Source organism: Lactuca sativa, chromosome 2 (assembly GCF_002870075.4).
Source record: "Lactuca sativa cultivar Salinas chromosome 2, Lsat_Salinas_v11, whole genome shotgun sequence".
NCBI classification, from domain to species: Eukaryota; Viridiplantae; Streptophyta; class Magnoliopsida; order Asterales; family Asteraceae; genus Lactuca; species Lactuca sativa.
The window spans coordinates 101,022,865-101,030,473 of NC_056624.2; positions in this window are offsets into that span (position 1 = coordinate 101,022,865).

Here is a 7,609-nt window from a genome sequence, read left to right on the forward strand (position 1 = left end):
TGAAATGTTTTATATTTAAATAAGATAGAACTATCTTACGAAACATTCTATAAACAATTTCCATCATAAGACCTTAGACTTAACATTTAAGAGAATGAGCCATCTTATGATCCTAAGGAGAATAAGGAACTCGATTCGATGTTCATGATGATCATCGCCTTTCTATGTTATAGTCTATTACTTCAACTGGTCACTGAACATTCTTGCAATTGTCGGTACTCATCCTTTCGTGAAACACTCAAGTATTTGAAGTAATATTCCTAGGTGTTATGGATTCATTATTTTATTTGTAGACTAAACACTTAGAAGAATGATTTGACTCTTGATCTTTTAAAATTAGTAGTGGACGCCTCGATATCGATGATCAATCAACTCTTCTTCAGGTGAAGAATGAGTTTACTCTTGATCTCTAAAAATTAGTAGTGGAGGCCTCGATATCGATGATCAATCAACTATTCTTTAGGTTTTAGTCTATTTTAGATAGTTTGCGCATTTGTGCATTTCTTAGTCATTTTTCATTGTCTTAGTAGTCATTTTAGTCTATCTAAATATGTCTTAGAATAGGCCTTCTATTGTCCTTTTCATTCGATGTTGCACTTTAACTTGGAACACCATTTTACCTATCATTTGAAGCTTTGAGCTCTATGCTTAGCCATGTTAGTCCTAAAATGTTCTCAACGTGTTATTCAACTCCACAATGGGTATTTCCAAGTTGTTCATGATTAGCCAGTATCACTTGACCATAGCAAATTGCCACTATGTGGAATTCCATGTTTCTTCAATCATATAGATACACTTAACTCTTTGAAGCTTGGAGTCTCTTTGATTTTCCATGTGAGCTTTAATGGTACTTAACATGCAATGTAGTTCAACAATGGATCCTTCCAAATAGCTCATATCAGAATCACCTGATAATGTGCACTAGTTACCCAATTGATAATCAGCTCCCAACGTGATGGAATTCCAAGGGATTCAAATTTGTGCACTTAAACATTTGCTAAGATGGGTCTTTCCTAATAGTTCATATCAAATTAGAATCACCTGATTATATGAACATGTTAGCTAGTTAACTAAGTTTCCATAGTCAAATCCTAGCTGGATGGAATTTCATATTATATCAATGATATCGATGTACTAAGTGTATTTGATACTTGCTCCTCTCTTATAGCTAAATGTAAGATCTTTCTTTTCGTTTAAGAGAATTATTATCAAAACACCAGCAATATTGATCAATCCTTCTAGCTTGTCCATTTTAAAGGTTATATATAAATCAAAATTTAATCGATACTTTTAAGACATCATTCAATTTAAAGTATCATCCTAGTTTGTTTTTATTAATCCTTAATGAATAATTACCCAACTATCAAATTATTTCAAACAAAGATAGGATCCATTTTCACTCCATGATACGAAAGTCGCACCAAGAAGCTATTTAGGTAGACAAACAATTGCCAATCTCAATCTACATGATATTCCTTGATCTTTTGAGATTTATTGACACTATCTCAACAACACATTAATATCTTCTTATGCTAATTTATCATTCATGACTGGATTAGCCAAGAATCATGCTTCCAAATGGTGAATCGACATCGCGAAGCTACATGATATTTGTCTCAATTAACGTTTGAGAATTGTGATTACCATATACCTTTTTTGACAATATTCCTACTTGACATGCTGGTTAACTGCACATGCATAATGCCAAAAGAATATATGCTACAAGGCGTAGTTTTCATGGGAAGCATAAGATTCACATTTTTATATAAAATGGGATTTTGTTTCAATACCTAAAATGTTAATACCTTTAACAAGCCAAGTGTCCTATCAAACCATTTCATTAATTCTACTCACAAAGCACAACATGGCATTGAGGGTGACGAGCAATAAATGTCACTTAAAAGCCTACCTCATTAGGAATCGAAGAGACCGCCTTAAACCTTAGCTTTAAACTAGGTGATCCTAGTCGAGCTAAGACTAAAAATGCTTTCAAACATGCGAGGATTCAATGTTCATGTGTGTGTGTGTGTGTGTATATATATATATATATATATATATATATATGATTTTAACATGTATATAACGTAATTTAAACCATTTAAATTTTAATGTCTATTAATTCTAATTCGACATGCGAGGACACAATATCAATAATTAATACATTCAATCAAGATCTGATTCTTTGACTGTTAATTAATTAATTAAATAATTAATTGACTAATTAAACCAATAAGCATAATGTTTTTCCAACTTTAGTATAATTGACAAATTTGCATGTTGAACTAAATCAAGGCATATAACTAAAGAGGCAATCAAAACAAGGTGTAACACCCCGACTCCTAGGTATAATTTTCGAAATATATATTTATTTTGCGGAGGGGACACGACGAGTTGGAGGCCCTAACTCGTCATGTCAAACCTAGTTGGCCCGCGTGATTTATGATTCCTACTTGACGAGTGGGTGGACCCCGACTCGAAAAATAGAGTCTGTGCATGGAAACCCTAATTTTTAGGGTTTGCACCCTATTTAAAGGACCTTAAGTTATTTCCTCCAGCCCCTTACCACCTCTTGACAGCCAGAAGAAACCCTAACCAGCTTAGACCTTGTTCTCGAGTGTTCGTAAGGATTAAAGTGTGCTTTTGGTTCATTTTGTGAAGAAGGCTTGAAGTATAAGGAGCTTGGAGCAAAGAGGAGCTTGTGTATCTAACTCTACTTCATCTTGGCATCATTCTGAAGGTATCAAGTCATTACCTTGACTTATCTTTAGCTAGATCTTTTCATGCTTAGGTTTAGGGCACTTTATAGGATATTTTTGAGCCAATTTGGGTTTTGGGTATGATCTGAAGTTGTAACTTCAGATGGACTCCTCTCGGTCCCTATAGACATAAAGTCATCAGATTTATCAAGCATTGGCCCTTCTCTTCAGGTTAAATCGTTCCCTTAGCTTGGTTTTGGCATTTAGGATCATGCATGTACGTAAAGTTTGCAACTTTACGTGGAAACCATGCCCTAGGAAGTTAGATCTGCAATATGGAGCTTTGGGGCGGCTTCAATACCTCTGGATAAGATATGGACTGCATGAACTCGATGAGTCGCATAGCCGAATCGGCGAGTCGGACGATGATTGCTTGTAATTGATTCTTCATGAGCTCAGCGAGTAAGTAAGAGGACTCGACAAGTCAGTTAGGGTGTTCCCTAACATCTGGACACGCATGGAATCGACGAGTTGGTTGGAAACTCGTCGAGTCAATTAGGGTTTTGGTGATTTCTGAGTTCTTAAGGAACTCGACGAGTTGCTAGCTGCACTTGACAAGTCGGGTCAACATGGAATGTTGACTTTGAATTTGACCAAGGGTTGACCAGTTTGACTTCTGGGGGTATTTTGGTAATATGGGAATTTATGGAAGTGGATCATTGGTGGATGTAGGTGTTGGACTTGGAGCTGCATTTGGTGGAGTTTGACTTTATCATTTCGAGCTACTTGTGAGGTGAGTTCTCCTCAATATATCAACAGGGTCTAAGGCACCAATTCTGGCCCTTTTCAGATTTGTATATGGGTTTATTACACACTATGCTTTATGATTTGTATTCTGGTTATAGGATGGTTGTTATGTTAGTGATTTCTTAGATCGGTATCCTAGTTATAGGATTATGCCATGTTAGTGATCTGTTAGATCGGTATCCTGGTTATAGGATGGTTGCTATGTTAGTGATCTGTTATATTGGTATCCTGGTTATAGGATTATGATATGTTAGTGATATGTTAGATCGGTATCCTGGTTACAGGATGGTTGCTATGTTAGTGATCGGTTAGATCAGTATCCTGGTTACAAGATGGTTGCGACGATTAGTGATATGTTAGATCTGTATGAATATCTGTACTTACTAGGTAGCATATGATATGTATGTGCACATGTTTGTTGGTTTGGGGGATTGGGTTGAGGCAAGTCCTGCTTTGTGTTGTAGGCCAAGATACCCAGGTGGACCGGATAGACCTCAGACCCGGTTAGGGCATACTAGTCAGGCCGAAGGCCGGACGAACGGTCCGGATAGGCTGAAGGCCCTGAGAGGCAGTCCAGACATGTCGACGGCTTGGAGAGCGGTCCAAATAGACTGATGTCCTGTGAGGCGGTCCAGTCAAACTGATGGCTCATTATGCAAGTTGTATTTGTTTATATGATATGGTTATATATGTATGGCATTGGTATTTTTGGGGAAATCACTAAGCTTCGGGTAACAGTTGTTGATTTTGTTTCTCGTACTTCTGATGACCGCAGAAAGGTGTAGACGTGATCGTGCAACTCCTTATATTTTCATGATTTGATTCTGGGGATACTCTGATGTTTAAACTATTTTGAAAACAAATTGTAATAACTTAACGATTTTAAATGTTTTAAAAAAAGTTCAAATTTGGCATGATTTTTATGGATATTACACAAGGGAACAAACATTAAAAAAAAAAGCGGAGTCTACGAGCAGCGTTACCACATCGTGGTGAGACACACAAACATGTTTTCTGATCAGAACCCTACGTCCTGGAGGAATACCTACCACATCGTAGAGATAGGACAAATTCATGCAACATTGGTTTTTCAAGTAGTCCATTTTCTAAAAACAATTAAAACATTTAACATTTAGAAACTAGATCAAATCTAAGAATGCAAACTCAATCAAACACACAAGAATGGAAAGCCTAAAATGCAAAAGACATGTATAAACCTTGCTTTAATACCAATGATGGGGTTTGAGGATCTATAAACATCAATAAAGGGAAAGCGGAAGCAACATATTTAATCCTCAATAGGCCCAAAAAACGGATCTACATACAACCTATCAATTTCAAGTTGATTATGAAAGCAAACATACCTTTTAGGGTTTGTCAAAACCCTAGTAGATCTTCAACTGATTGATGAGAGCTAAGATTCCAACGTAGAACTCCTCTTTTGTAGTCGCACTAAGGCAATAAGATCAGCAACATATGACAACAAATCATGCAACGAACACAGTGAACGATGCTCCAAAAATCCAAATCTACTTGAACAGCGTCGCCATGACGTGGACCAAAGGCCGCCACGACGTGGGAACTGGGATCTTGGTGATTTTAAAAATTAGGAGGTAGGACCGAATTTTCATTAGGGTTTTGTGATTTATAATTATAATAAATTCTTCCGTATGCCTCTCTATTTATAGGGAAGGATAGAAAATCCTAGAGAATAATTATATAGTACCCTAATAATTATCCATATAAATGGTAATTATCTGACTGCTTAATTATCCTATTATATCCTCCAAAACATTCCAAAACTTCTAGATTTCATTTAATTAATTAAATACTTTTAATTAATTAACAAATTAAGTCCATATAATTTTCCTATTGTCACTTATTGCTTATTTCTATTCTTGCGTGTAACCTAAAAGGGCCCTAATATTAATAATAATATTCCCAGTTGTTCTAACTGTGTTAGGACTATGGGAACCATTCTCCATTACTTTGGACTATCTCAGAATCTAGGATGTTCATACTGTTGAGTATTTCTAATAGGATGATGTTGATTGAACTACAATCATCTATTAAGATTCTTCAAATAAAGGGGTTAGCCACATATAGTGTGATGACTAGACCATCATGGTGTAGATCTAGGACATTCTCCTTATCATCTTCTTCAAAAGTGATATCTTTCTTGTCGCCTTTTTGGTCAAGAATGCATTCTTTATTGTCATGACTTTGTTTCCATCTTGGAACTTTTACATGACTTTTAGATGCAAAAGAAGAAGTTGCACATATGTCATATCCACCAGAGATAAAACTAACTACCTTGGCTTTTTAGGGTAGAGATGCTATTCTTTGTAGAAGAATTTTAGGATCTTGGGATATTTGGCAATTCTTATCCTTTCTTTTTCCCAAGAGTTCCTTCAAATGTCCTTTTGCTAAACAAATCACTAATCTTCTTTCTGAGAGAGAAGCCATCTTCGATAATATGCTCCAAGTCTTCGTGGTAAGCACATCACTTGTATTTTTCTTTCCATCCTGGGGTCTTATCAATTTTCGTAGGTCATCTTGCCTTGTCCCCATAAATCTGCATTGTGTAGGGTAGACATGAAACATTAACAGAAAATAGTATTAAGATATCTTAGGACAATTTTCATCTTCCTCTTCATCCTTTGGAGAATTGACCCTATGATTCTCATACCCTGAGTACGGTTTAGCTCAGTATGATTTTTGGGAGAAATATTCATTCTTCCTATTCGGATGGTCATAGGAGTTGTTTGTCTTCTTCTAGATCTTCTTGTCTTCTTCTAGCCTGATAAACCTTTAGGATCTATTTCTGACACCATCTAGTTTCTTGCATGGGATCATAACAAGATCCGTGTAGAAGGGGGAATATTTCTTTAGTCCTATCTTGAATGCTTCCACGATTTTTGAAACATCAAAGTGTAGAATATCTATCACTTCTTTCCCAAACCTACTAACATAATCCCTCAAAGGTTCATCGTTTCCTTGACTTACTCTATAAAGATCAATTGTTAGTTTTTGAAAAGTTTTGCTGCAATAAAAGTGAATGTTAAACAAGTAAACCAGATGTGTGAAAGAAGTAATAGAGTAAAGAGGAACATTGTGACAACTGGAAAATTTTGGAATAAGAAAGGTTTAAAATGTATCCATGTATAAGTACAACCACAATGTAATCTTGTTGAAATAAAACTTTGAAAGCCAAAAAGGGCATTGTTTGTATAAGTATATATATATATATATATATATATATATATATATATATATATATACTTTGAAAATCATGTTCGTAATAAACATTTAAAAATCAAGCCAAATCAATATAGTAGGATTTGATGCATGAATTATGTCATGCCTTTCAGATTTCGGTTTTAGGGACCTAAGAACATGAGACTTCGGTTGTGGTAAGGCCAAGATCACAAGCCTAGGCCTAAAACACCCAAGATCCAAACAACTAGGACCGAAAACACTATTGTGGAGGGATTAGGACTGAAATCACATGGGGTACATGGTGATTTCGGTCATGCCTTGCCCGAAATCACCCATTTGATCCTTCCTAAAGTGATTTCAGTGGGAATAAAGGGATAAGAAGTTGAATTTATGATTAGATGTTTCACCCTTTTCCCATGCAAAGCAATACCCAACATATATCCACACAATTACCCAACAATTAACCAAGTAAATATCCCATCAATTTCTACCCCTTATCTTTGGACGAAATCTTTCCCACGACCCCCATCATTTCCATTCTACTTTATGTTACTTCATTGTTCTCTCAAGAAAAATCAAGTCCAAGCTTCCAAGTTCAAAAATCTCCAAGTTTATTCTTAGAGTTTTGGTAAGATTTTCTTGTTAATCTAGTGTATTTATACACTTTCATGTTAGTTTCATCATATTTACACATTTTATTATGTGTTAAAACTCTTAGGATAATATTCTTTACAAGGAAGTCCATCCACCACATCCAAGTGTTTAGGCTTGAAGATATTCACACCATCTCCTCAAACAACCCACAAATCCACTCAAAGTGAGTTCATACCCCCACATTTTCGAGATTTTCATGCTTTTTTTTTTTTTTGGGGGGGGGGGGGAAGTCA